Source organism: Pelophylax lessonae (genome assembly GCF_965119305.1).
Source record: "Pelophylax lessonae genome assembly, chromosome: 6".
Taxonomy (NCBI): domain Eukaryota; kingdom Metazoa; phylum Chordata; class Amphibia; order Anura; family Ranidae; genus Pelophylax; species Pelophylax lessonae.
The window spans coordinates 10,193,933-10,202,234 of record NC_138773.1 but is presented as its reverse complement, the minus strand read 5'-3'; positions in this window follow the sequence as shown (position 1 = coordinate 10,202,234).

Below are 8,302 nucleotides of genomic sequence, written 5' to 3'. Positions count from 1 at the left end.
AGCTTCATGAAACCTGCCATCTACTGTTCTGGCTGTGGTAATTTTTATAATTGTAACGAGTAACTATGCAGCACAAAAAAAAAAATATCGGAGTAGAAGTATTGAAATCATTGAAAAAATGTAGTAAAGTAAAAGTGGAAGTAGGAGAAAAAAAATTCTACTCTAGGAAAGTACAGATACCGCCTTTCCATACTTAAGTACAGTAGTGAAGTAGTTCTACTTAGTTACTATACATCTCTGCCTACAGGTGATCAGAAGCCAATTGTTATGTCAGGAAATGTAAAATCTCTCATTTTGTTGCATTTGCCAAAATCACTCCTTTCCTCTCCTCTCTAAAAAGAGCGAAAGGTGCCTCTGTTATCTTGGAACATCCCTAGTATTTTTAATGTCTGTTAGGAATGCATGTGAGCGAGAAAAGATATATGTACATAACTGTATCAATGTATACTTACTGTATGTTATAAAATAAAATTACAATGAAATGTGGAGCTTGGAGAACTATAGGTTGAATAGGTATTGCTGTGGAAGTGGCCCTATAAATAACGGGTTTATATACAGTATCTCACAAAAATGAGTACACCCCTCACATTTTTGTAAATATTTTATTCTATCTTTTCATGTGACAACACTGAAGAAATGACACTTTGCTACAATGTAAAGTAGTGAGTGTACAGCTTGTATAACAGTGTAAATTTTGCTGTCCCTTCAAAATAACTCAACACACAGCCATTAATGTCTAAACTGCTGGCAACAAAAGTGAGTACATCCCTAAGTGACAATGTCCAATTTGTGTGGCCACCATTATTTTCCAGCACTGTCTTAACCCTCTTGGGCATGGAGTTCACCAGAACTTCACAGGTTGCCACCGGAGTCCTCTTCCACTCCTCCATGATGACATCACAGAGCTGGTGGATGTTAGAGATCTCCACTTTGAGTTTTGAGGATGCCCCAAAGATGCTCAATAGGGTTTAGGTCTGGAGACATGTTTGGCCAGTCCATCACCTTTACCCTCAGCTTCTTGAGCAATGCAGTGGTCATCTTGGAGGTGTGTTTGAGGTCATTATCATGTTGGAATACTGCGCTGCAGCCCAGTCTCTGAAGGGAGGGGATCATGCTCTGCTTCAGTATGTCACAGTACATGTTGGCATTCATGGTTCCCTCAATGAACTGTAGCTCCCCAGTGCCGGCAACACTCATGCATCCCCAGACCATGACACTCCCACCACCATGTTTGACTGTAGGTAAGACACACTTGTCTTTGTACTCCTCACCTGGTTGCTGCCACACACGCTTGACACCATCTGAGCCAAATAAGGTTATCTTTAAGGGTTGCCTTTGGAGCTACATAAAGTGTTAGAGTTGCCATCATCCCTGATATATAACAAAGCAGTTGGGTTGGTTCCTCAAACCAAGAAAGATGGGATTGTGTAGACAGGGTATTTTCATAAAACAATGTGGTTTATTGTACAAATTATAAAATGATATTGAAAAAACATTTTAGACAAGTGCTATACAATTGTGACAGACATTAGCGGCTGGGCCGCATGGTTCCATGTTACTTTATGCAGATATGGTGATTCCCGATGTTTACTGTAAAGACATCCATGCTGAAAATTGCTGAGGATGTGAGTGAAACAAAGGGTTTCCGATGCGTTTCGGCTATGTAAAAAGAGCCTTTTTCAAGGATATCACCAAAATTCTAAAAAGTGAACAAATATGAAATTAGTGACATTGTAATAAACTTTCAATATCTTATGAACAATTTAAAAAAATTTTAGCTTCATAAACACTCCCCAGTGAACTCCCAAGTGTCACAATTGTATAGCAACTTGTCTAAAATGTTTTTTCAATATCATTTTCTAATTTGTACAATAAACCCTATTGTTTTATGAAAATACCCTGCCTACACAATCCCATCTTTCTTGGTTTGAGGAACCAACCCAACTGCCTTGTAATAAGTTTATCTTGGTCTCATCAGACCACAGGAGACGGTTCCAGTAATCCATGTCCTTAGTCTGCTTGTCTTCAGCAAACTGTTTGCGGGCTTTCTTGTGCATCATCTTTAGAAGAAGCTTCCTTCTGAGATGACAGCCATGCATACTAATTTGATGCAGTGTGTGGCGTATGGTCTGAGCACTGACAGGCTAACCCCTCTGCTCCTTCAACTTCTGCAGCATTGCTGGCAGCACTCATATGTCTATTTCCCATAGACAACCTCTGGGTATGACGCTGAGCACTTCTTTGGTCGACCATGGCGAGGCCTGTTCTGAGTGGAACCTGTCCTGTTAAACCGTTGTATGGTCTTGGCCACCGTGCTGCAGTTCAGTTTTAGGGTCTTGGCAATCTTCTTATAGCCTAGGCCATCTTTATGTAGAGCAACAATTCCTTTTTTCAGATCCTCAGAGAGTTCTTTGCCATGAGGTGCCATGTTGAGCTTCCAGTGACCAGTATGAGAGAGTGAGAGCGATAACACAAAATTTAACACACCTGCTCCCCATTCACACCCGAGACCTTGTAACACTAACGAGTCACATGACACCGGGGAGGGAAAATGGCTAATTGGACCCAATGTGGACATTGGAGGAGGTTTGGGACCCTTTCAGGTAGGGTGTATGGGGCCCCGTGATTACTAACAACAGCCATGGGTGCTAGCCAAAGTAACTGAATAGCAGACTGCTTGGGTGCCCCCCAAAGCACCTTGTCCCTATGTTGATGGGGACAAGGGCCTCTTCCAGACAACCCTGGGCTGTGGTTGTCGGGGTCTGGGGGTGGGGGGATTATAAGAATCTGGAAGCCCCCTTTAACAAGGGGCCCCCCAAATCCCGGTCTGGCTGGTGGGTGGACTCCTTGGGCAGAAGATGAAGGGCTCTAAGAAGGATATACAGCGCTTGCACGGTGCTCCCCCTTGTCATGGCTCTGCACTTCTCCTGCATCAACCGTGATGTGCCCTGATTCTCCAATGGTATGATCCCTACACACTGGCACTGCAGCAGCTGGCATCTCTCTCTCGTTCTGGCATTGGATTCCTGGACAGTTTATTGTATGCTCAATCCGTTCATCTAAAGCATGCCATCAAAGGTATTCCGGTGGGGAAGTTTCTAAGGTTGTGTCAGATAAGTAGTGAGCAGTCTAACTTTGAAAAGGAATCTGCTCAGTTATATAAAAGATTTCTATCAATATCCTGGATGGTCTCTAGACATGGATTATTTATATAGCCTTGAGTAAAAAAACAGGAGTGATTTGTTATGCAAAAGAAGGGACAAGGAAAAATGAGTACTAGAAATAGAAGTCAGAATCCTTCACTTGTTCTCTCTCACAGTCTAGAGTTTAATCAAATTAAACATACAGTTTATAAAAATGTATCAATATTGTTTAATGATCATATTTGTGCACAAATCATTGATCAGGGCATTAATGTTGTAGCCAAAAAAGCTTGTCCCCATGGAAATTTTTTGTCTCCTAGTTTTTTTAAACCTACCTGTATGTCTGCCTAATCATTTACCTGGTTCTACTGTAACCACTTGCCAACCGCCCGCCACAGATATACTGCATGAGCACTCCTGGGGGCTTTTGCTCGCTGCCGGAGGCACACCCATCCCCCATTAGGCAGCAGGAAAGCCGATCCAAGGGGCCTCTTGGAGAGAGAATGATGGTCTCTGCTGTATAGGAGGTCAGCAGCATCTCAGCCTGTGAGGAGGGCACAATAAAGGAGGTGGAGTAGGCGGGCAAAGCTGGGGAGGAGGGCATGAGGTCAGCAGAGGGGGTGGGCACAGCTGGGGAGGCGGAGGAGGCAGGCATTAGGTTAGTAGAGGAGGTGGGCACAGCTGAGGAGGTGGGCATGAGGTCAGCGGAGGAGGTGGGCACAGCTGGGGGGGTAGAGGAGGCAGGCATGAGGTCATCAGAGGAGGCAGACACAACTGGGTAGGCGGAGTAGGTGGACATGAGGTCAGTGAATGAGGCCGAGTAGTCGGGACTATCTGGGGAGGTAAGAATGAGGTCAGCAGAGGAGGCAGCAGAGAAAACAGCAGCCCTGGAGGACATCTGTCATGGCTGCTGCATAGAAGGTCAGCAGCAGATCAGCCTGTGAGGAAGGCACAGTGGAGGAGGTGGAGTAGGCGGGTAAAGCTGGGGAGGCGGGCTTGATGTCAAGGGAAGAGGTGGGCACAGTTGGAGTGCTAGAGGAGGCCGGCATGAGGTCAGCGGAGGAGGCGGGTACAGCTAGGGAGGCAGAGGAGGCGCACATAAGGTCAGCGGAGGAGGCGGAGTAGTCGGCACAGCTGGGGAGGTGGGCATGAGGTCAGCGGAGGAGGTGGCACAGCTGGGGAGATGGAGTAGGCAGGCATGAGGTCAGCGGAGGAGGCAAAGTAGTCGGCACATTTAGGGAGGTGGGCATGAGGTAAGCGGAGGAGGCACAGTAATCGGGCACATCTGGGGAGGTGGGCATGAGGTCAGCAGAGGAGGCAGAGTAGTCGGCACATTTAGGGAGGTGGGCATGAGGTAAGCGGAGGAGGCACAGTTATCGGGCACATCTGGGGAGGTGGGCATGAGGTCAGCAGAGGAGGCAGAGTAGTCGGGCACATCTGGGGAGGTGGGCATGAGGTCAGCAGAGGAGGCAGAGTAGTCGGGCACATCTGGGGAGGTGGGATTGAGGTCAGCGGAGGAGGCAGAGTTGGCAGGCACATCTGGGATGGCAGATGAGGCGGGTATGAGGCCAGTGGAGTAGATGGGGCTCTGAATGTAGCTGCTGAGTCTGGTGAGTCTTCTTTCTGATCCTGTCACCTGTGTGGCCCTAGGCAAGACTAACGACACCCCTGCCACAACCCCAGCACCCCTGCAGGGATTGTTAGTCTAGTTTATATTTTGCCTAGGGCGCAAAATAGTTAAGCACCGACCCTGCCCGTAAGAGTTGGATCACGTACCTAGAACATGATCCGGCACTGCAGTGCCACCTTGCCACAGTATTTCTACGTTATACTGGCAGGAAGTGGTTAAGGGTTGACTATAAAACCTGGAAGCTGATTGGTTTCTTTGCAGAGCTGCACCAGATTTTGCACCAAACAGTTTTAGTAAATCCACCCCCGCAGCTTCTCCACATCAGAATATTATTTCCAGTAAGACAAGACATAACTCCCATTATACTTTGTACTCTCATCCAATAAACCAGAGATAGGGGATATTTGCATATTTACTGTTGCTGAAGCCTTGAGGGTTTATTTTTGCTTTATGTGCTTCTTCCTACTTCCCACTATTACTTACAGTATATGTATAAATCTGAAAGCATTATTCTCTAATCCCTTTAAGGTGGCACTGAATTCCGCTGATTCGGCATAATGCACAGCTATCAGGTGAGTGAGTGCACAAACTACCTTATCATAAAGTACAAGAGAGGTGATCCGCACTTCACAAACAGTAAAAGTCCAGACTTTTATTACATATCATTTAGCAAAATCCACAGCAGCCATACGTAAAATGTATGTACACCCTCACTTTCTAAAACAACCTATTTAGTTTAACCATCTCAATATCGGGAACTTTTCACCCCCTTCCTGCCCAGGCCAATTCTCAGCTTTGTAGGACACTGTGAAGGACAATCGCGCGGTCATGCAACACTGTACCCATATAACATTTTTATGCTTTTTTTCACACAAATAGAGATTTATTTTGGGTGGTATTTTATCACAACTGGGTTTTTAATTTTTTGCTAAATAAACAAAAAAACGCCCAACATTTTGAAAAAAACACACATTTTTCTTTATTTATTTGCAAAATGTTATAATGGAAGCAATCTTTTGTCAGGTCACCTGTGGCCAGGTGACGACTGCACCCTGTTGGAGGCAGGGGCGCAGCGCAAGGTAGTGAACCCAATAGCAGACTGCTGCGGATGGACCGGAACGTGAGCCCAAGATTCCCCAGGGCGCGGAGTCTAAGACCCAGCAGGTGTTCCCCAGAGCTTCTAGTGGTGAGGATGGACTTCGCTGCAGCTGGGCCCAGGTCGCGGCCCCTGGGGTCCTCCAGGTCACGCTCCATAGGGAGAGAAGGGAAGCAGCCACTCAGGACACACAGAATGGTGATGGGTAAGCTGAGGTCAGGGTAACAGGCAGACAAGGGTAGTCAAGGGACAGGCCAAAGGTCAGGGTAACAGGCAAACAGGAATGGTCGGAGACAAGCCAAAGTCGGTACACAGGGGAGTAGTTTCAAGCACACGGCAAACAGGAAACTAATACTGTTGAACAGCAAAGCAGATCTGCAGTGCGCTGGTTAATATAGACTTCCTGTGATGACCTGGGCGGGGCAGGAACAGGAAGTAGAGGTGATAAAAAGGATCCAGAAATGCAGTCTGACCTCTAATACAGACATGAAGGTACAGGTAAGCTTGCCAAGCTCTATTGCAAGTCCATGACATCTTTCTTCATAAATTTAGGCCAAATTGTATCCTGCTTCACTTCTTTGGTGAAAATAACCCAAATCATTGTATATTATTTAGTCTGTAGGAAAGTTAGAGTTCACAAACTATGGTATATATATATATATCTGAAAATGTTTCAATCCTGATGTATTAACAGACTCTCTAATTTCTTGAGGCACGAAAATGCCAGCACAGTACAAATACCCCCCAAATTACCCCTTTTTTTGGACAGTACACAGTATGAGGTAATTAGTAAAAGGCATGGTGGATTTTTTGAAGTTGTAATTTGTTGTTACATTTTTTTTTTGGAAAAATAAAGAAAAAAAATGTTTTTTTTTTTTCACGATTCTTTTTTTTTTTTGCATACTGTCACTAGTGCAGTACAGCATCATTTTATAACTGGTATAAGATAAAAAATTAGGGTAATTGGCGCTGCCTTTGGTAATGGATTAGGGTGTAAACACTGGTAGATAAAACTAATATATAAATATACCGTAATGTATATCAAAAAATAGTGGTCAATATGTTATCAGTGCAACAAATATTCCATAAATATATAAAACTCAAACTCACAGTATTGCAGTCAACACAAGTAATGCTCAATGCTCATTGCTTGTGTTGACTGCAATACTGTGAGTACTAGAGTTGAGCGGACACCTGGATGTCCGTGTTCGGTGGGTTCGGCCGAACTTGAAAAAAAAGTCCGGGTCCGTGTCCCGGACTTTTTTCGAACTTTACCCGGACACCGAACCCCATTGAAGTCAATGGGGACCCGAACTTTCAGGCACTAAAATGGCTCTAAAAAAACAATGGAAAGGGCTAGAGTGCTGCAAATGGCAGAAAAATGTAGTTAAGAGCATGGCAAGTGCTTTTAAAAAAAATTCCCCTTTAAATTTGTAATTTTTAAATAGCAGATTAGAACAGCAATCTGTAGTAAAATATAGCTGAACGCTGCACACAACAGACTGATAAAAATATATTTTTTTCTCCCTCCTCCTCAGTGGACTCAAGTGAGGGCAAAAAGATCGTTCACTGCACCACCCCCCACACAGCAAAATCGATGTAGATCGCTAACGGACGATTGTTCTGTCCTGTGTCTCCTAATCTCTCCCTGCCTACTCTCTCCAGCCTGTCCCTAAAATGCTCAACTATCTTTCCCTGCCTACACTCCGACCTGTCCCCGCATTCTTTTCGGGCACAATGTTGTTTTTCCCTGTCTGTCCCTAATCAGCAGCAGCCAGCATGTATGATGTGTGCTCTCTCCCTACACTACAGCAGACTGACGCACCGCGCTGTGTCTCTCCAGCTTATAAAGACCTGGGTCACATGCTTCAGCTGGCCAATCACAGCTACTAATACATTAGTAGGCATGGCTGTGATGGCGCACACCAGTTAAACGCTTGTTGATTGGCTGTTGAAAGCCCGCCATTAAAAGCGCGGCATTACATACAAAACAGGAAATAAAATTACCGAACACGGATTTTAAACCCGAACATACAGTAAAGTTTTCGGGTCCGTGTCTGGGTAACAAAAATCCAATTATCCGGTACGGACCCGAATAATACAGTCCGTGTTCGCTCAACACTAGTGAGTACTCATTTTTTGTATGAATTTCCAATAAAGGCTTTACGGTATCACACTATTGGCCTTCTTTTCTGCCCTATATGACCCTCCTGCCCCTACACATTACCGATTGGCCGAGGCCTACCCACGGACCATTGGATATATTACCGCTCCCAAAGTAGATGACCATAGGATTCTGAACTCCTTCTGGGACGCCTATACACCCCGGACACCCAGGGATGACCCACGAAGCCAGGCGGCATCTATAACAAAAGCCCCGTGGGTGGGTTGAAATGCATTTTTCTATGGCCTAGGTGGAATCTGACTTGAGGC